Raw genomic sequence first — 25,094 nt, 5'->3', positions numbered from 1 at the left:
CACACAGACAGGAAAAGAAATGAAGAGAGACATAGAGAGAGAGAGAAAAAAAGAAAGGAAGAGAGAGAGAGAAGGAGGCAGTGAAGGAAAAAAGAGTCTCAAAGAAATCATTTCTTCCTCTTCTATGAAATTCTGAGTTACTTTAAGCCCGGCTGCATTATGGCCTGTCATACAAAAGCGCTGTTGATTGTGCTGGTGACAGAAAAATAGGCCAGTGAAGCACTGGGTGATGATAGCGCTCAGGAAGTGGTGACAGGCATGCCAGGCATTACACACACACACACACACACACACACACACACATATACACACACACACAAGAATGCGCAGTGCTCAGTAAATTTCTTCAGTGTGTGCACAAAATAAAAAGTGGATTCGATTAGTGTGTATCCTGTGTGTGTGTGTGTGTGTGTGTGTGTGTGTGTGTGTGTGTGTGTGTGTGTGTGTGTGTGTGTGATTCAGGCTCCGCACTGATCTCTCCACTCACCCAAAATTAACACAATTAACCCACAATTATGGGGCGCCCCGACAAGGGCACCTTGCTAGCCCTGTAACAGCAGGCGCACACACACACACACACACACACACACACACACACACACACACACACACATGCAATAGAAACACTGCATTCAGATGGACCTCAGGAATTTCAAGTCATGCTTGTGAAGTCAAAAGACGAACACAAGTTACCCTCACTATTCAAGCTGAAGCTGAAAGAAACAGCTGTTCAGCGACTAGCATGAGCTAGTAGCTAATTCTTTTCATTTGTGAGTTACACAATAGGGAGTATGGGATATGATAGGACATAAAATACTCTCATTGACGTAAAAATCAAAAAAATCCTTGCACTAAAGCCACTCTTGCCTTTAAAGGAAGTACATTTCAACCAGAGACGATTCTCTCCGTTCTGTTATCATCATCAGACACACGGTACCAACAGTTTTGACTCCTGCCATGTCAAAGCAATCGAAATGGAAATGCAGCGACCCGTGTGGAGACTCCTGTGGAAATGTGCCGAAATTCCTGCCAATAGAGAAAAACTATTGTACCACTGTGCCAACTATAAAGATTGATGCACAAACACCGGAGGATAAACAGAGGCGCACCCGCACCCTTATACAATTAAAATCCAGGAGAAATTGATTAATACGTGGCCACACAGGGGCCAGGAGTATTTAAGCGATCTGACCGGAGCAGATTCACTGTTTAATTACACCTCCTCTAATTAGCACGAGATGGTCAGTGGGGGTCTAATTAAGGCAATTGGGGAATGTTGCTCTGCTTTCACAGTGCACTGCGCTTTGGGGATGAGTATGCCTGAGAGCAATAGCAACTGATGCTGAATTTTTAAAAGAAAAGAAAAGAAAAGAAAAGAAAAGAAAAAAGAAAAGAAAGGTGCTTTGTACATATCACATACTTTTTTTTTAAAACAAACTTTCTTCGCACTGGAAGCTGGGGTCAGAGCACAAGGTCGGCCATGATACAGCACCCCTGGAGCGCAGAGGGTTAAGGGCCTTGCTCAAGGGCCCCAAGAGTGGCAGCTTGGTGATATTGGGGCTTAAACCACAACCTTCAGATCAGCAACCCAAAGCCTTAACTACTGATCCTTGAATTTTACACAGAATTGCTAAGTTCCTAAATGTTTAGCGGAATAATCTATATTCTAATGGGTCTCTAAATAATTAGATACAAACGTACGTATGCACATGAGTTCTAAATGGTGTTCCATTGCCCACATACTGCACTATATAGGTTTTAAGACAACATTTACACTATTTTATTATTCTGAGCTACTTATATTTATCTCAATCATACAACTGAGAAGCTATGGGGTTAAGGGCCTTGTTCAGGGGCCCAGAAGTAGCAGCTTAGTGTGGGATTTGAATTCATGACCTTCGAATCCAAAGTTCAATGCCTTAACTATGAAGTTAGCACCCTTCTCAAAAAATGTATGTGGGGAGCATAGTATAAATAAATCAAATGCCCTGTTCATGGATTAAAATAGTAGAAATTGCCACTTATATTAGTAGCAAATATGAATTTAAAGCCGATATTACTAAGTGTAATTACAGCTAAAACCGTGATTTTTATTTCTTGAAAAAATAATAAAAATAAATAAATAAATAAACCCACGGAATTATTTGCTCATTGTTGAATCGTTACATAGTTACAATTTGGATGCATTTGAAAGGATCTTGACAGCCTGGTGTGAGTGTGCAAATGAAAGGTCAGAAATATTTACCTGGGAAAAGAAAGACAAACCAAAGAAAGACACCCCCCCACACACACACTCCACAATAGATGGAGAGTAAACGGTGGTGAGCAGCGACAAAAAAAAAATAAATTGGATTTAAATTGGTGTGTAATGATGTCGTTTTTTTCTCTTTCCACAAAGAACGGATGCCTGCTGGTTGCCGAAGAATTTCTTCTCACCGGGAAATAAGAAAACTCGGCTTTTCTGGTCCACCATGCCATCTCTCTCGTTCCATTTCGCACACGTGATCAATGGTCTTTGTCTTGTGCGCCTGAATAGTGTTTTTTTTTTTTTTTTTTACTGAGCAATGTCAAGCTGAAGTGTCGCTGTGCTTTCACTGAGCTACAGCAGTGTAAAAGCTACACATCAACACTCTGACTTAGCATCACTGGGCTGCCAGCGTCAAATGATTGGCAGCAATATGCAGCATGTCTCGGGACAGTAGTAAGGGGTGATGTGGACCGGATAAGGTTAAAGGTGACAGTGTTAGTGTCAGGAATCGTGTAGGACCGACTCTGAGCTTTCCCAGTCCAGTATATATATATATATATATATATATATATATACAGGGAGTGCAGAATTATTAGGCAAGTTGTATTTTTGAGGATTAATTTTATTTGAGGATTTAATTTGAACAACAACCATGTTCTCAATGAACACAAAAAACTCATTAATATCAAAGCTGAATATTTTTGGAAGTAGTTTTTAGTTTTAGCTATTTTAGGGGGATATCTGTGTGTGCAGGTGACTATTACTGTGCATAATTATTAGGCAACAACAAAAACAAATTCATACCCATTTCAGTTATTTATTTTTACCAGTGAAACCAATATAACATCTCAACATTCACAAATATACATTTCTGACATTCAAAACCAAACAAAAACAAATCAGTGACCAATATAGCCACCTTTCTTTGCAAGGACACTCAAAAGCCTGCCATCCATGGATTCTGTCAGTGTTTTGATCTGTTCACCATCAACATTGCGTGCAGCAGCAACCACAGCCTCCCAGACACTGTTCAGAGAGGTGTACTGTTTTCCCTCCTTGTAAATCGCACATTTGATGATGGACCACAGGTTCTCAATGGGGTTCAGATCAGGTGAACAAGGAGGCCATATCATTAGATTTTCTTCTTTTATACCCTTTCTTGCCAGCCACGCTGTGAGTACTTGGGCGTGTGTGATGGAGCATTGTCCTGCATGAAAATCATGTTTTTCTTGAAGGATGCAGACTTCTTCCTGTACCACTGCTTGAAGAAGGTGTCTTCCAGAAACTGGCAGTAGGACTGGGAGTTCAGCTTGACTCCATCCTCAACCCGAAAAGGCCCCACAAGCTCATCTTTGATGATACCAGCCCAAACCAGTACTCCACCTCCACCTTGCTGGCGTCTGAGTCGGACTGGAGCTCTCTGCCCTTTACCAATCCAGCCACGGGCCCATCCATCTGGCCCATCAAGACTCACTCTCATTTCATCAGTCCATAAAACCTTAGAAAAATCAGTCTTGAGATATTTCTTGGCCCAGTCTTGACGTTTCAGCTTGTGTGTCTTGTTCAGTGGTGGTCGACTTTCTGCCTTTCTTACCTTGGCCATGTCTCTGAGTATTGCACACCTTGTGCTTTTGGGCACTCAGTGATGTTGCAGCTCTGAAATATGGCCAAACTGGTGGCAAGTGGCATCTTGGCAGCTGCACGCTTGACTTTTCTCAGTTCACGGGCAGTTATTTTGCGCCTTGGTTTTTCCACACGCTTCTTGCGACCCTGTCGACTATTTTGAATGAAACGCTTGATTGTTCGATGATCACGCTTCAGAAGCTTGGCTATTTTAAGACTGCTGCATCCCTCTGCAATATATCTCACTATTTTTGACTTTTCTGAGCCTGTCAAGTCCTTCTTTTGACCCATTTTGCCAAAGGAAAGGAAGTTGCCTAATAATTATGCACACCTGATATAGGGTGTTGATGTCATTAGACCACACCCCTTCTCATTACAGAGATGCACATCACCTAATATGCTTAATTGGTAGTAGGCTTTCCAGCCTATACAGCTTGGAGTAAGACAACATGCATAACGAGGATGATGTGGTCAAAATACTCATTTGCCTAATAATTCTGCACTCCTGTATATATATATATATATATATATATATATATATATATATATATATATATAAAATCTACACAATCACCTATGACTTTAATAGGAACGCCTGTTACACCTGCTCAGCCAATCATTTTGCACCTTTGCAAATCCTCCACAGACTAAACAACTAAACCTTTGGAGAAACTGATGTTTTCCTGCTGCCAGTGGTGTTAATCTTTTGAGTGAATGTACTTCCTTATTGTACTTAAGTAATTTGTTAGCTAGTTCCTAGTTTTACTCTCTTCTCAACTACATTTATGATTTAATATATGTACTTTTTACTCTTTACTAATTACGTTTTGCACCCCTGTTGAAGATGCCATTAACACTCCACTATCCACATCAGCTGCCTGTGACCACCTTTTTCAGCTGCTGTCCTCATTTTCAGTCCAAAAAAAGAGCTTAAATAAAATCCAAAAACTTTGAGAACCAGCACCAAATCACAGTCGGCTCTGAGCAGGACCCAGGAGTGGCAGCTTGGTGTGGCTTGGACTTGAACTCATGACGTTCGGATGCAAAGTCCAATGCCTTAAGCACTAAGCTATCACCTCGGATTCTTTAGCTAAAATGATATACTTTCATTTTATTTGTCCATTGACTACTAACGGTTCTACTTTTTGACATGATACTATAATTGTATTTGTTAATTGAAGATCCCTCTATTTGAAAGATTGCTTTACTAACGTCTTTTTTTTTTTTTTTTTTGACTAACTGACTGCCTTGTTTAATCTTTTTTTCATTCTGGCATGTTGAAGAGGCTACAATTTGAGTTGTATTTTAGGAAATAAAACCACAAAATCAAAAGTTTTGGGTATTTTTGGGTGTCTTGGTGTTCGAGGACTAGTGCATATCTGAGCCTACGTTCATTATGAGTCAAATACTAAAGTACTGTTCAAATCAGATACTCAACGACTTTTACTTAAGTCGTATTTAAACTAGCGATGTTTTAACTTGTAATAGAGTACGTTTTTGCAGTGAGGCATTTATACTCAAGTATGATTTTCAGGTACTGTTTACACCTCTGCCTGCTGTAGAAACCATGCGTGGTTTATATTTTTCGACATTGTTAGATGTATTTGCATATACCATATAGTGATTTTTGCTGAGGTAGAACACACCGCACAGCCAATCGTTCAAAAGGCTGAATGCAGCAGGAGTGTTTGGTTGGTGGTAATAATGGGTACATCAACAGTGAATTGGAGGACGTTGTTTCAAAGTCGTTTTTCAAGGCTGTAACTGCTTAAAAGCTCCACAGCTTTCAAATAATCAGTCACCTTGGACTGGGCGTCTGTTTTGTTATTCGGTCACCAAACCAATGTTGAATCTGGTTGTTCGGAAATTGTAGCATATCTGCGTGATATTTTATGTTTGCCTTTTTTTTTATAATTGTTAAATCTTGTAAAAAGCAGCCAAAAGCAGGTCTAGACCTCTGGCAGTTAGTATAAATCTAACTGGGTCAATTATAGCCATTGTGTGCCAGTAACCTAGTTAAGGCAAGAAGCAGAATAATAGTCGAGTCTTATTGTTTTGAGAAAACACAACATGGTTGCCCGCTTTCACACAGACACAGGTGCACTCCCTCCCTCCTTGCAAAAAAAAAAAAAAAAGGAAAAATAATTCTCTTTATCTTCCTGAATTCCTTAAGCTCTCTCAAGGCTACTGCAGGCACAAATTGCTTAATAAAAGGCCTGAATTAAAACATCAGAGAAGGCCGAGGCGCTTGGTGGAAAGCACAGGAGGGAACGGGGACCGATAATTACTAGCGTTTCACAGTAAAGGCCATCAACCCAGTCCTCATATCTCACAATCCCTAAGCAAACAGGAGACACTGCCGTTTCCATGCTAATGACACTCTCTCTCTTTTTCTCTCTTTATAGAAATCTGTAGAGGGCAAACAGGGAGAGCAGAGAAACCTGTTCCACACATTCTTGCGGCTGCAACGGGGAAGTAATACCGGTGATGTGGATCTGAAGGAATCGGGTTTATCTTCCAGACGAGGCGAATTTCATTCATCACGTCTAGGTAAACATCCTGAGATGTTCTTAGATCAGCGCGCTATCTCGCATTCTCGTCAATGTAAAGTTCTCTACCCATGGCTACTTTCACTCTCTTTGTTTGCTCCTCTAAAAGAAGGAGAAGGAGACACGGCCTGGAATCCTCTGGAATGCCAGTGGACCCGAATCAATGAAGCAAATACTTGGCCCTAAGCAACAGATGCAGTACAGTAGTACAATAACCATGGAAGCTAAGGAAGGGTAGGATGGAAAAGTGGAAAAAAGAGAGATAATGAAGAGCTCTAGGACATCAAATCAAAGAGTTCTTCATAAGCTGCAGTGCTAATATTCTTTTCCATGCATCAAATTATCAAGGTATCGACCCGGTGCTCATAATGCAATGAAGCATTTGGCAGGCATTAATACGGGAACCGCTCTGATGGAAATCCGAAATCAATAGCAATGTAAAGAAAGTCATTACAGGCTGCGGGATTCGGCGAACGCAAGGAATACGGTCTGATATGCGCAAAGGGCTTTTACGTGACGTGCATAAATCTGCGCTTAAATACACACAGATATGAAGGTGTAAGATATTCGCCGCGGATGCGAGGAAAAATTTGCACCATGACCCAATTAGAACGATATGAACTTGTTGACAGAAATAGGATAAAAACCTAAATAATATTGCAAAGAGTTAATGGAAAGTATTAATGTTTACTTCAGTGTTTGAAACTATGCTGTACAAATTGCTCTCTTGGAATGAATTCAGCGCAACGTGGGCTTTGACGGTGCGCCGAACTGCATCGCGGGTCAATAAACGTTCCGTTTTATTACTTCAAAAACAACCCAGATGGACTGAAATGGTTTCATTCATGGTCTGATTATACGTCGATTTCACGTGGACGGTTTCTCGCAAACGGTGTTTTTGTTCTGTTTAATGGACGAGTTGCTCAGGAAAGCAGGAAAAAAAAGAGTAATTAAACATCAGGACACACGATTTAGCTGGAAGTAAACGTCGCCTGTTCGTTCTGGTGCAGTTCGGGAGGTGTTTGTTTGTAAAAGGTAAACTCTTTTTTCAGTGGAAATTAGCACTTTTTAGCATTCCGCCAGGTTCATGCTGGATCCTGTGTGACACGTCCTAATCTCGACACAAAGAACGACAGACAGATTACACCAAATTACTCTAATGGCACTCTACAATTCAACCCCCGAACCCTTCGCCGCTCATCTCCACCGTTCACTCTGGCGCGTTCTGCCACTTTGCTGGCTGACTAGCACACACTTCCATATAATCAAATGCACTCATGAACACACCAGCACACACAAACACCCACCCTCCGTTCCCCATTTTATCCCCACACCCTCCTATTCACATATACACACCCACACACTCAGGACCTTAAGGTTATGCTAGTTAGTAGATATTCCATTCAGTGCTTTTACCCATGCAGGAGGAGGCTCTGAAATACAAGGAGGAGGGTGTGTGTGTGTGTGTGTGTGGGCGTGGGTGTGTGTGTGTGTGTGTGTGTGTGTGTGTGTGTGCTAAGGAGGGGGCTTGCAAAAGGAGAGCTGTAAAGCTGCTGGGCAAACAAAAAAAACGACTGAATATGAATTATCAATGTCTACACAGCCAATAAGCACACACACACACACACACACACACACACACACACACACACACACACATGCACACAGACACCGAAACCCCACAGTTTGGCCGTCTCTCTTTGCATTACACACCAGGGGGTTTGCAAGTCTATATCCGCAGGCTTCTGTATCTCTACACTCCTCAGGGACACATCGCTGGACAGTGAAGGCCAAACAAGCAGTGTGCATAAATATGCTTGCATATATGTGTATGTGTGTGTGTGTGTGTGTGTGTGTGTGTGTGTGTGTGTGTGTGTGTGTGTGTGTGTGCACTGTAAGTGGGAAAAGGGTTTTGGGGTTTTTTTTGACAATGGATTTCTTTTCCGTTGCACTATTACAGTACGTGCCTCCGAAAGACTCCGAATCACCTGCCTGCCAAATCTTTCAATTAAGAATCATTAGCATCGGGTCCAACAAACCCAAACTAAGCAGAACAAAGTACTCCTCTGAGACGAAGACGGGGGAAGAAAAAAACAAGGAAAAGCGGAGCGGGAGCTTCATTGGAAACCTGCACTATTCATCTCCCTTCGGCATACGCACAAGCACACGCGAGCACACATGTACCGCCTGGCATATGAAAGAGGTGCCAGGAACAAAAGAACTGGGACGGCAGTAGCGCTAATTACCAAGCTGGTCTCTGACAAGCCCCACCGTCCACCCCTCTCCCCCCACTGCTTTCCTAAAAGGTTCAGACCCCCTCCCCATGTCCAGAAATATCGGCGTCTTCGCTTTTTCGTCTTGGGGAGCTGCCGAGATGAAAATCCTCTTGTTTTCTCGATCGGCGAAGTCAGACCTATCGCATTAGGGTATCATCAAGCGCAGGCTAACTGACTATTCTGTATTGATTTCATGCTGTGATCTGAACGCCGTTCAGCTTTCACTCTTCAGGCCTCATCGGTTTTCCTCTAGCAAACATCTCAATTCGTGGACCAACACGGCGATGCAGAAATGCACTGACAGAAATAACTGAAGTGTTCGAAATAACAAGGGGGTTTAGCAAGTACACACACAAACTGTGTATATATTTATATATATTAATGTACAATGCTACGATAGATTAAAGATACATATGAAGCAGCTACAGATGTGATACGATTTAATCCTTTTACGATGCATTCACAATGGAAGAAACAGAATGTGATGTAATTCAATATGCTACAGATGCACTTTTATTTCTTTGGTTCAGACACACAGCAAATCATCAATTTAATTAAGTGCATTCTGATGTTCAACAGTTTGATGAGTAGCTTCTCCATTTTGATAAGCACATTATCCAGTTTGATGACGGATGAGTAGGTTCTTCAGTTTGATGAGTGATGAGCAGGTTCTCCATTTTGATGAGTAGGTTCTCCAGTTTGATGACTGATGAGTAGGTTTTCTAGTTTGATGAGTATTGAGTAGGTACTCCAGTTTGATGAGTGATGAGTAGGTTCTCCAGTTTGATAAGTGATGAGTAGGTTCTCCAGTTTGATGAGTAGGTTCTCCAGTTTGATGACTGATGAGTAGGTTTTCTAGTATGATGAGTAGGTTCTCCAGTTTGATAAATAGGTTCTCCAGTTTGATGACTGATGAATAGGTTCTCTAGTTTGATGAGCAGCTTTTGCAGTTTGATGACTGATAAATAAGTTCTCCAGTTTGATGAGTAGGTTCTCCAGTTTGATTAGTAGGTTCTCCAGTTTGATGAGCACATTATCCAGTTTGATGAGGATGTTCTCTAGTTTGATGAGCAGGTTCTGCAGTTTTATGACTGATGAGTAGGTTCTCCAGTTTCATGAGTAGGTTCTCCAGTTTCATGAGTAGGTTCTCCAGTTTGATTAGTAGGTGTTCCATTTTGATAAACACATTCTCCAGTTTGATGAGTGAGTTCACAAGTTTGGTGAGGATGTTCTCCAGTTTACTGAGCAAATGCTAAAGTTTAATAAGCAGGTTCTCCCATTTGATGGATAGGTTCTATAGTTTAATAAGCCTGTTTTGCAGTTTGTAGAGCGATGAATAGCTTCTCCAGTATGATGAGTAGATTCTCCATTTTGATGAACACGCTCTCCAGTTTGATGAGTAGGTTTGCTAGTTTAATTAGCAGGTTCTCCAGTTTGTTGAACGCATTCTCCAGTTTGATTGCGACTTCAGTTACTGAACTACACTATAGTTACTCGTTCCATTTTTCTTCACTTATTCATACACTTCACTTATTCAATTACATGGAAGAATTAGCTTTAGGGTGAATGATGTCACAAACATGATGCCTATGAATGTTTCTTTTACGTTTCGAATATTCATAAAATATCTCACCCATAAGTCATGTCTCATGTTGCCTTCAATTTGATACAGATTTTTTTCAGTAGTGTGTACATGTTGCACAAACAAATGCTGAGTCCCCAGGCAGCTGCCTCTTGACTCATAGGAGCATCACGGTGATGGGAACTGACCACCCAAAGCCCCTAATTTAATGGTAACCCTTCAGGGACATGATCAGAAAAGTTTTCGGATCGAAAGCAGACCCCAAATCCTCCCTCGAGGGCGTTAATGGTATTTTAATGCATCCCTGATATACCTACTGTGCATGATGGAAATCTGTGTATTGTGTAACCGATTATTAGCACATGCCCAACAACACACATTTTGCTGGAAACTGATACGTACGTCCAATACGTTCTCTGCCTCCAGCCAGTGAAACCCTGCACTAAGCTGATATAGCTGTTGTCACTCAGAGAGCTGTCAAAATCCCATTCAGCCACCCTGGTGTGTAGCAGGATAGGACTACTGAGGTGCAAGATGACCTCTTTCTCAAGTCACCACACATACACACACTCATGCACACATTTCAGCAACTCCTTTCAGCTTCTCATGACACTTGATATGTATCGGTCTTGGCTTAGATACGTGCTGAGCTTAAATAACAGATTGAGAATCCCTTAAGCTTCAAAATACAGTCTGCAGACATGCAGTCACACCTGCTATTACCAGACTTCCTTCTTCTGCATTCAGAAGGCATGGCACCCTTTTAGAAACGATGCTGTGCTGTTTCTCAACTTTTTGAAGATGCAGAGGATTTCAAGATAAAAACATTTAAAAACAAAAGAGCCCTGGATGGAAGCACGAGAAGTCTGCCAAGAGGGGCGAAGTGCAAAGCGAACTCAATAACTGTAGCTTCTGTGTGAAAGAGGAAGCGATTCCAATAATGCCAAACTCTTGCTCTCTTTTTTATTGTTCGGCTGCTCTTATTGTTCAGCTGCTCGCTCTCTATAGTCGTGGAAGACCTGAGGGTTCGTAATCATCCCTCAATCCTGATTACACCAAGCTTGGAGTGAAAACCAAGAGCAAAATGTTGAAAAAAGTAAACCCCAATAAACTAATAAAAAACACGGGAAGCAAGAAAACAAAAAAATAGTAGAAAAGAAAAGAAAAGAAAAGGATGAACATGTCCGTGCTACACACCTAACAGGTGAGCTGTACTTCCTGGTATCACCGCATTCCTCAATAATCCCCCCAGCTCTGCTAATGTGTTGATTGTACTGTGACAGTTCCTTTCATCCGAGGCCTTCATGTTTGCCAGCACGGCATTGCATGATCACTGGTTCCTTCATCCTCTGGCCTAAAGGTCAATACTCATGCTAAACACAGCTCTGAATCGAACTGCAAATTTGAGGTGTGTTGCGTAAGGACCTCTCTACTCATCATTACGTGGAAAAAAAACCCCAAGCCGGTCTGGCTCCGAGCCCTGCCCATGCACGCGCTTCTCAAGTGTCATAATGCGTTTGTTTTGGAGCTTGTCGAGAGCCTGTGATCCAATTTCCAAAGTTAACAATGCGCACATAAATGAATGTCACATTAAAAAAAGAAGTACTCTTACAAATTGTGATTTTTTTTTTCCTTTACCTCCAGCCTCAACACTTCCGCCGTAATTTAGGCGTCTGAGTTGCACCATAGAGAGCACTGAAAAGCACTTTCGATGGCATGGTAAGTATTTAATTGCCTGCCTGCTTGATCATAGAAGTGCATTTGATAACCTTAATGACAGGCTGTACGACCTGAACGCCCATTGCTGTCAGTATTTCTAAAACAATATCCCAACAGGGGGTTTACATGTGTGTAAATGTGTGTGTCTTTCTGCACTCTTCTCTGTCGGAGAACAAAAGCACCAGCATGGCGGCGCATCCCGTATCAATCCCATGAGCAGATTTGGATGCCGTCACCCTCGAAGTCTGCTCTGTTGGCTCAGAGATGAAAGCCGAGTCAACAAGATGAGCCCGTCTGACAACGGACCACCTGCGCGCTACGGTTCACGGGGGACGCCCGTGACTGAAGGGAGCGCTGATGACCTTTGACCTGGCGAGGCTGATAAGGTGCAACCTTGCCCGAGTTTTTACCGAGAGAGCAAAGACGAGCAGAGTGGGGGGTTTGGAGGGGTGGAGAGGAAGGAAGCGGTGACGGATAGCGCATGGTTAAACTTAACCCTTCAGCAAACATACAGCCGTCAACGTCAAGGAATTAGGGAGCATGGACGTGTAAGACATGCTCTCCTTTCCTAGCACGTCATTCCGACGCCTGTTCAAAGCCGTGTCCTGATGGACAGATCGTCTCCAAACAATCTCCATTGTTGCTCCCATGAAATAAAATTATTGACGGTGACTTTGTTAGCAAATTTATATCTGGATTATTTTATTTACATTTACCTCATTTTCTACACCAGAACATGGTCGTTATGGAAACGCATGCATTGATGCAATTTGTGAGAAAATCTTACATTAGCTAGCTAGCTAGTTAATGGTTTTTTTTTTTTGCAAAATAAATGTGCAGCGTGTTTACATTGTAATTAATAATTCTTCCGATTTCATTTTAGTAAGGAGAGCCATCCTCTAGTCTTCAATCGCCTTTAATTCGAAATTGAAGCAACTGCTACTATAATTACATCATGGCAGAATTCAGAATCTCAGCAAAATTTAGCCACACAAAAAGTTTGGATCATATCGTTGGCTATGCATCGAGATGCAACTCAGAATCAGTTATGGAGATGCACATCCCTAAAAGGAAGAGGATAAAGTGTAGGAAGAGTAGAGGAAGAGTAGCTTAGCGATCAGAAGAGTTATAGATCCACAGTGGACACTTACAAAACCCTCTCTTTGTATGTAGTTCAAGCTCTGTTTTTTTGACTCGATTTGATCTCTGGATAAAAAGCGTCTTGCAAAAATCAATAGCTGCATCTCCAGTCAAACTCTAACCCCACCTCACCAGCCTTATCGGCAAATTAACCAGAGAAAACGAACCGCTAACAAACCTGCCAAATGAGGACAACAATACATACATGAAATGCTGTTCACCCTCTGCTTAGTCTACAACTGGGGCTGTCGAATATCTTTCCAGACAGGACTGTATGAGTGCACTGCTGGTCGTTTGATGGCAGAACTTGGAGAGTTTGATAACAGAATAAGTAAATCCTCAAAAAAAAAAAAAAAAATCCTCCAGGGCTCTGTTGCTCTGCCTTTTTACTGCCGGAGAGAGACAGACTCAATCAGAGCTGATTACAAACACAAGAGTCCACTCTGTCCCCCTGCACGCTAATCTCTACAGTGCTGCAGTAGAGTTGAGGGAGCTGAGGAACATGTTAGCATAGATATCAGCATGTATTACAGGACCTCTTTTGTGTACTGAACATTTCCCACAATGGAATTACCGGCCTCGATCAGGAGGAGGCTCCGGCTTTCTGTCTGACTTGATAATGCTGACCAAGAGCTCAAGAACACACTCTGTATTGTCATAACCGTTTGCCTTTTTTTCATCCTCCACCTCTTTACATCTGTCTCGCTTCCTCTCTGTCATGAGATCTACAATCGACAACCCCTTGGCATGCATTCTTCCCCGTAAAGACACAGAGAAAGAGAGGCGGAGGACGTAAGACTGGTGAAAGAGAGCCGGTGAAGAAAAGAGGCAGGTTTGAGCATATAAATAAGGTCTGGTGACAGAGGAGGCAGCGCAGGATTAAGAGAGGCTCACACACAACAATTAGAGCTGCATACGTGGCTGTTTGGTGATGGATCACAGGCCAGGAGGCTTGGCCCACAGCGGGGATTTTTCACCCTCACTCTCATTACGTTTGCTCGGTAACTCTGCTGGGGTTTGGGAGCACACCGGGAGTAAATAGGCCATCGCTGGAAATTCAATAATGCATGCTGGATGGTGTCTTTTGAGGCTTCATCGAGTTAGGGGATAGAAAAGATTGAGCTGTCCTGCACACGCGCGAGAAGCTCACCGGACGGACAAATATTGCCATTGCTTGACTTTGCTCCGCTGAACAGGAACGTCAAATCAAAGGGAGCTTCTTTTGCGGGCCTGTCTTAATCCGAGGGTTTCTCGTTTCTCTTTAGTCCACCGACCTACTCTACCCCATCAAATTTTAATTGGCAAGGCATGAGCCTTTCTTCACCGACAACCGCTAGCTGCTCCCCAGTGCCCCACAATTCTCGGCCTGTCAGCAATTTACGCTCCAAAGACATGGAGCGCATGGTAAAAAAAAAAAAACGCAGGAAAGAGACATAGACAAGGCGTTTCTCTACATACGTTAAAATTACATTAACACGGATAATACGGAGGAACTCCCGGCTTGCTGATAACTCGCTATTCACAATGGCAGCGCATTCATCTTCAGGAGGGGGAGAGGTGCGTGAATAGCGAAAGCTCCGGCGCTCATTACGGCGTCCCTCCTTTCTTTTGTGCTCAGGGGCTGATAACACAACCCCTCGCTCTCTGATAGCGGGCTAACGACGATCGCTAAAAACACCCACACACACTCACCCTTACGCAATCATACACACCCAGTCTTCTGTTCCATCCCGTTCTAATGACTTTATCGGCTCCTCATATTAAAGCTCATTTGATGCGACTTAATGAATAACAGTAGCCAAGTGGGAGCAAACAAATGAAGAGGAAAGGCAAAGCGACTATTCCAACACACACACACACAGTCGGTCAGTCAAAAGCACCATCCTGAGCGGAGCCCAAGTGTGTGATCCGCTGCTTTCATTAAGTCGGTTTCCAGTCGAGTGCGACGCTGAAAACCCACACAGCGTTCCTCGGTTCTCCCGGATCGTTAGTGACTTGATTCTCCACAGGTAGTCGTGCGAGTTTGCGTATATTTGTGTACGGAAAAAAACAGAGCGAGTTGTTAAATATTTATGCGGAATCGGAAAGTGGTAATGAGGGAACACAAAAGAGGGAAACAACGTAGTGAAGGTAGAGAGATTTCCCCTCCCCAGACACACAGACGGCACTACTGCTTTTCCTCGAGCAACTCCATAAAAGCCTCACCTCTGTCTCGCGTTGGGGATTTTCCTTTTTTCTCAGCAGGCAGAGAAAGGCTAATTTTATCCAAATAACAAAAAAAATTGCTTGACTAGCTTGACTGATTACCGGTCAGAAGGAAAACACCACAATTCCAGTTAATCTCTTTAACAAGCAGCCGCGTTCCTAAAAATGTAATACATTCTTTTAATAAATACGTAATTATTATATTTGAACATTTACCAATAAACAGCATAATATCCATCTATAAAACCCCCTACGCCCAGACCCAACTCTCTACATATTATTCATTTATTTAACACTTGCTGTATATCTGCTTACATTTCACTGCTTCCTTTTTGCTTTATTTTCCTATTGAAGTTCTTTATTTAAACACAATTCAATAGTTGAAACAAAACCACCTGAAAAAAAACGTATGCTGATGCCGTTGACTCGCTTTCGCATCACCAGTTTTTTTTTTACGCTTTCCCCAATTAAATCTGTTTGTTGCTGTCGCTAATTTGCAGTCCAAACACTGGAAAATGAGAAAACACAAGAATCGGATACATAACCAGGACAAAACAAAAAATAAAATAAAAAAAGTAGGGGTGTAAAAAAAAAGGGATGAAAAAAAGGGTTGTGGCTGTTTTTTTTTTTCTTTTTTTTTCTTTTTCCTTCACTGTGACTCTCATTCCCTTAGTCACAGACTAAACCTATCGTCATCACTGTGTGAATCATTTTCTACCTATCCTCTAACTTGTTCTATCGTCTGACTGTCTGTGTGTCTGTCTGTCTGTCTGTCTGTCTGTCTTTTACTCAGTCTCTGTCTAAACTAACAATGATACAAATATCAGCTCTGGAAAGTGTGGGAATTTATTTACCTAGCATTACTGAAATTATTACCAACCTGATCCCTCCTACAGTAGCTCTACTCAGCCACACACACACACACACACACACACACACACACACACACACACACACACACACACTCGTTGTTAATTAAAATATACACCCAACCTGGTTGTGAAATGACTACGAGAGAACCCAAAAAAGGAATTCTTTCACAAACCTCTCATTCTCATATATGGGAATATAAAGGCACTAAAAACACACTTAGAGAGTAAGTAAAAGGAAATTTGCGGTCAGAGATCAGGAACCTTCCATACACTGTATACACAAGCATGGTATTAGAAGAGTGAAGACAGCTGAACTGGACAGATTCATTTCATCACAAAAAGAAAGAAAAAGCCCCGTCTGTATGCTTTCTGCCGGTATGATGAAGTTCAGACATGAATGAAAGACATTAAAGCATTTTAGGTGAAACTATAATCCTAAAGCGTTCTTCAGGGAGACCCGTTAGGATTCTGTGGTAAACTCTTTGGGGATTTCTCTATAAAACAAGCTTCGTCTTAACTAGCCAATGAGCTTCTGAGGAAACTTTTTCCGCCCAAGATGAATAAAAGGGCAGGACCATGATTGACTCTACCTGCTCTCTATATATCTTACAATATAATGCCATTACACTTTGCCCACTATTTAGCATTAAGTAATAATAATAATAATAATAATAATAATAATAATAATAATAATAATAATAATAGCCTCCTTTTCTTGCACTCCATATCATTTTGCACATATGTATATAACCTACTTATAAACACTGTATACAATATCTCATTTATTGCATTATTCATGATTATTGTACTCATTGTATATAATCCCTTTTCCATTTATTTATATTCATATTATTTATTCATTTATCATTATTTATTCATGTCTATCATATACATAGCCTTTACCAAACTGTACATATGTAAATATTTTTTACTGCTATCAATGCACTTCTGGTTAGATGCGAACTGTATTTGGTTTGCCTTGTACTGTAACGTGCATTAAAAATGAGGTTAAATCTAATCTATTCTGATAGATTAAGAGACTGACTCTAATTAGTCCCTGACTATCGAATTAGAGAAGTATATATATAGTATAAGTTATACAGTGCAGTATTATACAATACGTATAACATATTATACAGTAGGTTTACTGGCGGCTCTTTATCTGTCCTACACTGTCTTGTTCTGTCTGCACTGTTTGTTTGCACAATGCACTTTATGTGGCTAGGACAACTTACTTTAGGCCTTTGCTCTGTGTTCTGTATGTAGCTCTATGTTGTGTGATGTAGCTTAATGTTGTGTATGTAGCTCTATGTTGTGTGATGTAGCTCTATGTTCTGTATGTAGCTCTATGTTGTGTAATGTAGCTCAATGTTCTGTATGTAGCTCTATGCTGTGTGATGTAGCTCTGTGTTCTGTATGTAGCTCTATGTTGTGTGATGCAGCTCAATGTTGGTGGTGTAGCTCTATTTTGTGTGGTGTAGCTCTATTTTCTGTATGTAGCTCTATGTTGTGTGATGTAGCTCTATGTTCTATATGTAGCTCTATGTTGTGTGATGTAGCACAATGTTGTGTGATGTAGTTCTATGTTCTGTATGTAGCTCTATGGTGTGTGATGTAGCTCTGTGTTCTGTATGTAGCTCTATGTTGTGTGATGTAGCTCTATGTACTGTATGTAGCTCTATGTTGTTTGATGTAGCACAATGTTGTGTGATGTAGTTCTATGTTCTGTATGTAGCGCTATGGTGTGTGATGTAGCTCTATGTTCTGTATGTAGCTCTATGTTGTGTGATGTAGCTCAATGTTGTGTGATGTAGCTCTATGTTCTGTATGTAGCTCCATGTTGTGTGATGTATCTCTATGCTCTGTATGTAGCTCTATGTTGTGTGATGTAGCTATATGTTCTGTATGTAGCTCTGTGTTCTGTATGTAGCTCTATGTTGTGTGATGTAACTATATGTTCTGTATGTAGCTCTGTGTTCTGTATGTAGCTCAATGTTGTGTATGTAGCTCTATGCTGTGTAATGTTGCTCTATGTTGTGTGATGTAGCTCTATGTTGTGTGATGTAGCTCTATGTTCTGTATGTAGCTCTATGTTGTGTGATGTAGCTCTATGTTCTGTATGTAGCTCTATCTTCTGTATGTAGCTCTATGTTCTGTATGTAGCTCTATGTTGTGTAATGTAGCTCTATGTTCTGGATGTAGCTCAATGTTCTGTATGTAGTTTTATGTTGTTTTAAGTAGCACCAGGGTTCTGGAGGCACGTTGTCTCATTTCACTGTGATTCTCATCCCTAACATCCCCATATTGTCTATATACAGCAAACACAAGTATTTTACCCAAAACAAAGACAACATTTTGCAATTGCTTGACTATTTCTGTGTGCTGTTTCCGTATTATCTTATTGTGAGTCATTGCTTGCTTAGCACAGGGTGACACAATGACTTCTGGTTGAACTTTAATCCGAATTACTGGCCTCACTAACTTTAGAGTGCACCCCTTTAATGAACATACTTGTTTGTTTTGGCTAATCTGAAACGCCTCGGAACGACTTCGGCGGCCAGTAACCTTTAGCGCGGGCTCTTCGTGACTCTTCCCTCACCTCAATAAAAAGGCGGGTGATTGAATCAACTCGAAGTGGTCAATACACATGTGTTCTTTTGCCAGAGTTTGCTCGGGTCTGGCGGCCACTCAAAGCACTGACGGTCCTGCCTGACATTTATTGGATGACAACCAAGTTATAGTTCTCTCTTTGTCTTCCTGTTGCTCTTGCTGCTTCAGATTCCGATTATTCTGAGAGACTCTTCTCCAAGTTTCCCCCTTTTTTTACTCCTCACCCTCTCGTACTCTCTTTTCGTTGCACTCTGCTTCATCGACATCAATCTCGAGGTTTTCAGCTCTGTCCTTCGACTCAGCAATCTATCTCGTTTCTTTATCTCTTCCCCGACACGTGCCTATGCCTTTCCTGTATAAATACATACCAATCTGACTAAGCCCATCCCAACGGCTGCATCCTTGCTGGAGGAGTATTTCATTCCTAGGAAGCGGAGCTGTTTCCAAGGACAGCGCAGAAGGTATTGAATCCCCTGAGAGCTAAAAGCACACACACTACACACACAGGGACCATCCCCCTACCGAACGCTTGCTTAAAATGCCATCAGGAAGTTTGATTAGAAGACGGTTTCAAGTCTCCACCGAAAACGTCTCGCTTTTAACTCCCTCTTAGGAATCACTACAAAGATCAGGTGATGGGCTTTTTTTTTGATCTGCACGCCACACTAGAATCGTAATGAATCTAGCTGGTGCCGGCCCGTGCTTGATTTCATTTTCAAGGACTTGTGGGATGTTTTTTGCACTGATGAAACAAAGCAACAGCCATTGCGGAGAAGAGGTGCTGAACAATGACAGCTTATTGACTCTGACCTTTTTCCGCCGCTAGCTCTTTCTAGACACTTTTCTTCTTTCTTGTGCGTCCAAGCTGTCCGGATCTTTGAGACCCCTGGCCTGTTCCTAAACCGGTGTTCAGGTGGAGCCTGGTTCAGCGCTGAGCTCGGTTTATCCCTAGATTTATTACACAGCTGCGGCCCTCGGAAAACACAGGAAAACGATGCAGACAGGGAGCATGGGCCTGTGCAATCAGAGAAGGATTATCTACGTCAAACCACTACTTTAGCAACGAGTGCTCTTAAAAACACTCCCGAAGCTCGCCATTCTTCAACGTGTTAAAGCTCGAGAGGGAGGTTAGCATGCAGGCGAGGCAATTCACAAAGGATAAAGCATCCCTTCTCTTAAAGTCACCTGCATGCGAGTGAACTTGATAAAGGTAGTTCAAGTAGCGGGTTTTTGAACGGAATTTTATTATACACAATTAGTTTTTTGTTCCGTCGGCACGACGAAAGTGGAGCTGCCTCCAAAAGCCAGAACTAGCGTACGTTTTCCAACAACGGAAGCCACAAATTCATTTCAGTTCGGCTAAAAGAGCACTGAGCTGGAACAATGAATTAAAGACTGGCCCGGGCGTCGTTTCATCGCCATGGCGACGACAAGTGATTTTTCATGAGCGCCATTAAAATAAGACATGAACCGTGCCAGGGGTTTTGAAGATAATTGTTGCTGTGAATCAGTGATCCATGGAAGGAACAACCGTTCTACTGCTACTGGCACTGAATCGAATAAAAGCTGCACTGCTTATTCTAATACGAACATAATTTTACTCAGGAAAATACAGTCAGCAGCTTTATGACTTAAACATTCAAGATTATTTCTTTGTCTCATGTTGGGACCTGGAGGAATTTTGAACTAGGATAGCGAACAAATGTTCTTATATGACCGCTAATTCCTATTTTGCTTTTCACACAGCTGGTAGCTTCTGCCTCTAACCGAGCATTTGCATTTTTTGTACACATTTCTTGGCACAAGCTTCAAAATAGAGAAGACTGCAATTTAATTGGCTCTCTGGACTTCCGTGTATACGCTGCGTTTAAATTCTAGACGTTGTGCTAGTTAGACTAACCAAATGATATATTTTATTTAATTTTACCATTTATTTAATTTTATTTAATCAATTTAATTTGTGACTATTTAATCGATTGCTCAATAAATGTACATGTTTAATTCTTTTTTATTTAACCCAAACAAGCAATATATTTAAAATGTAAAAAAAGTAAACTGTTGATATAATAATAAATGACGTATAAAAAAAACGACAATTTTATGCATTGTATTTCTTTCCTCTAACTGCACTGCAATTGAACCGAACCGTGACTTAAAAACGGAAGTACGAACCGAACCGTGTACCTTGTGTACCATTAGACTACTAAAAACTAATTCTGAAAAGCTCTTGCTAGCTTGAATCTAGGAGAACCTCTCCTCAGCGCTGCCACCAAGAACGATGAGCTGAACGCAATACAAAATGTATTTGTAATGAAGCATTCATGATCCATTAAAATGTTTCTGTGCTGCATATTAAAATATTGAGTGAGATAAGTTTCAATACAAAATATAGCTTGTAAATACTTCTAATTATTTTATTGGGTAATGTTTAAAATCCCAAACCGGTCCAAAATGTTGTCTAGTTCTTCAGCGATATTCATTACTGGTTCTCTGATTTGTCACCGTCACCCGAAAAAATGGTCAGGATGATGCCGATAGAACAATGCGCACATTCTAGTAGCAACGGGATTTCCTGTGGAGGTGTAAAAATGACCAGTCGCCATCAATGTTGGGGTCAAAGAGCAGTGCTGGGTAGCAAGTCGTGCTTCTAGACACACTGCCCTCCTCTATGCTTTATTCTTTTTTTTTTTTAACTGGCCCAGACAATAATAGCATAAAAGTTAACACAGGATGGGCAACAGATGATGACCATTAAATCCAATCGGGTCGAGAACACCACTGAATGTGCGAGCGCTCGCTGCCAGACACAGAGAGGGTTTGTTTCAGGCACGCCGGGTTTGACCTCATGAACGCCGGACAGCGCCACGTGCCTTTACTACATGACAGAACAATCCATCAATCAATCGGTCAGCTGACCTGGCATTCAACCCTGAAAGCCACTGCGTCCGAGGCACTTTTGTGAAGTTTGAAAGATTTCCCTCTGCCCTTGTTCGGTCCCCCAGCTGCCACTTGTACGACCTCGCAGACCTTGCGGGAGAGGGACTTTACACTTTACAGAGAAAGTGCCGTGTGTCCACTTCTACTCAACCCCTAACCCGGGGGTTCCGGTTATTACCTGCTGGCACCTGCCTTCACAGCTGGCATGTGGGTTATTCTTAGATCCCTGGCTAAATTCCTCCTGTCTTTGGTCATTCAGGGGAAAGTGTGTTGACCAGTCTGCATGACTGCCCTAACCAATCACTGAGCACGGTGTCAGCAGAAAACCCCCCCCACACCTGTTAGTGACATGCAAACACCTTTTCAGACGATAGCTAACAACATAAAACACACATACACACACGCCTTAACACCTTCGTATGTACATATTATCATAACATATTCAGCTGTCACGTTCAGCACGTATTTCACAGCAAGTCAAAATTATTTAGCAAGACTGAAATAGAGTTAAGCTACGTAGCTTGTGAGAGGAATTGCGGTGTGATGTGACATAAAATCAGTGTTGTGTTGAAGAGACTACAGATATCGCAGATATCCCAAACATCTTTATACAAAAAAGAACAGATTTTACAGATTACACTTTTTCCCCTTAATATTGCATAATTCGTGTATTCATATTTTCCCATCTTATTTTTTAACTGTTTGAAGACTACTATAATAAATATCATAATACATGGAGGCGTAGGGAAATGGGAAATTTTGGAACCAGGCGATCTTGGGGGCGTCGGCAATCGTTCGGAACCAGTGCGAGCTCGTTTCGAACCCCTTGCCATTAGCTATAATGGAGCGGTGGAGTGGTGCGCAACGAGCGTAAAACCTTTTACAAGTATGGTGATAGTGTGAGTGCTGCGCAAAGGAAATTTCTGCATCATTACCAGTTAGGACGGTTTGGCTAATTTTGAAGAAACGGACTCAGCCTTAAAAAAGAAGTCTCCAGTTGGTGTTGGAACGGCCCACACACCAGAGAATATTGAGCCTGTTCAAGCTACAATCATCTGGTGCCCCCACCCTGACGTTCGACAACACGCATCATTGATGTGTCGAGCTGAAATTGCGCACAAATGTTGTAATCGCATGAGCAGACCGGACACGATCATGGAGTTCTAACCGGTAACGACTGCTCCATTATGACTAATGGTAAGGGTTCTAAACAAGGTCACACTAGCTCCAAACAACTGCTGATGACAATTGCAGGGTCGAAAACTCCTTGTTCCAAAATTTCCCGTTTCCCTGCAACACTCGGTATATGTGACGAAATGTCAGAGTTTCAAGCATGATTTTTTTCCCCCTGTGCACAAAGCCAGCTCCATTAAGATACATCGGTTAAAGTGGAAGATCTTGAATAGCCTGCTATAGAGCTCTGACCTCAAACCTATTAAACATAATTAACTTGAAATGCTGACCAAGGACTTTTTACCTCAACAATATCATCACCTGACATCACTATCACCCTATCACGCAAATCTCCACAATCTAGTGGAACATCTCCCCAGAAGACCGGAGGTTATTATAACAGTAACTAAATGTAGAATGGGCCGTTCAAAAATCACCCCAATGCTCAGGCATCCGCAAATTTTTCTTTATATCGTCTATGTTAACCACACACTTAATTTCAGTGTATTTAATCAAGCATAGAATTAATAATGTGCCGACAGTGGGAGAAGGGAAAAGGAGAGAGGTAGAGGAAGGGAGGCACAGAGAGAAAAACAAAGCTTTGCAGAAAGCCATCACTTTTCCTCAGAGTTTATGCAGGAGACCACACAGTGAGCAGTGAATATATTAAAGACAGGGCAGCTCATGTAATGAAGTTAATGAAAGCCAAACAGCGTAGCTGGGAACCCTTATGTGTGGAGCGTTTAAAAACACTGAAAGTAATATTAAAAAATAAGCATATGTTAGCATCAGCAATAATTAAGTGAGAAGCGGAATTTTAGGAACATTTAGATGTTTTTTTATATTTTTTTGCTTTTGCTTTAATGCTAGTCTGCTTTAGCGATGGGAAAATCGGGTCGTTTTAGTGACTTGGTTCTTTGAATCTCGTTTATCAAAATGAACAAATCTTTTTATGAGTCATTTCGTTTCTTTTAATCCTTTAATTAGCTGCATAGCATATATGAGATCACGTGACAAAAAAAACGAACGTCTCAGACTAGAATCGAGAGTCGAGAGGTAAACTACTCAATTCTGTTTCCTGTACACAACCTACGGAAATTTTGAGGTGGTTTGCTAATGCGCGTCTAGTAAAAAAATGAATGAATCACTCTTTGAAACTACTCGTTCTACTGAGTCAAATGAACGAATCGTTTATCAAAGACCCACCACTAGTCTGCACTTGAGCAACAGCACAGCCTCCACGTTAGTGCAAAATATGAAGAATGATGTTAGTTTAAATCAATTTGTGGATTTGGGGGCTTTAATAGAGGGGACATGTACATTAAAGTTAAAATGTTCAGTGTCACACATTTGTTGAAATCGTGAATACTTTCTCCAGAAAATATACTTTGTGGATTCCTATACTTTCAGTTTATTCAAAGTACTAAATCAAATTCTCTAAAATATCCCAGAATTTTTGGCCCCTACCCTGTGTGTGTGCCCTGCAAAAATCTGTCAAGTCCATTAATAAAAATTTGAATGCATTTCAACAAGCTAGGAACATGTTTATTAGCATTCAGGGGGCACCTAAAAGGAAAAGTGAGATGATGGGTAGAACATACTCTAAGTAAATTCATTATGCACACACTAAGAAAAAAATATCCGTAAACCGATGAGATTTTCTAAAGCGGATTGTTCAGTGACGACGGCCCTCAACCACAGACATGAATGTCAGCGCATTTCTGCAACAAATGTGTGTGGAAGCATAGAAAGAGCATGAGGTCATATTTTTTTCCCTTTAATAAGGTAAAAGAGGAAAAAGCAGCAGGCATTATCAGCTATTCCCAAAGCAGAGAGGCTTCATGGCTCTTGTTTGTAATTGCAGCTTGTGAAGGAGTTATAGACCATTCGATTTTCTTTCAGCCTTAGCCTGATATCGTAGAAATCCACATTTAGCACAGGAGAGGTTTTAACAGAAAGCAAAAGTCATACAATTAAAATTGGATTCATATTAATAGCAAAAGAACACAAAAAAGCCATGCGAAATGCAACGCTGTATTCTTTTCTATTCTGAGCTTCCTATTCCTGTATCCTCCTGCCTGCCCTTCAAACGCACAGCTGCAAGGAAAGGAACGAAACAGCAGAAAGTCATAAATCAGCTTCTGAGGATTAAGCGAAACA

General features: G+C 41.5%; 1 protein-coding gene across 3 annotated transcripts in view; it reads right to left on the bottom strand.

The window, feature by feature from the left end:
* LOC124393371 (roundabout homolog 1-like) overlaps window positions 1-25,094 on the bottom strand; it is a 204,017-nt gene that overhangs the window by 86,521 nt on the left and 92,402 nt on the right. The gene's annotated exons all lie outside the window — the stretch shown is intronic.

Source organism: Silurus meridionalis, chromosome 11 (genome assembly GCF_014805685.1).
Source record: "Silurus meridionalis isolate SWU-2019-XX chromosome 11, ASM1480568v1, whole genome shotgun sequence".
NCBI classification, from domain to species: Eukaryota; Metazoa; Chordata; class Actinopteri; order Siluriformes; family Siluridae; genus Silurus; species Silurus meridionalis.
Note: the sequence above shows the minus strand (reverse complement) of the source record. Positions and strands in the feature narration are given on the sequence as shown.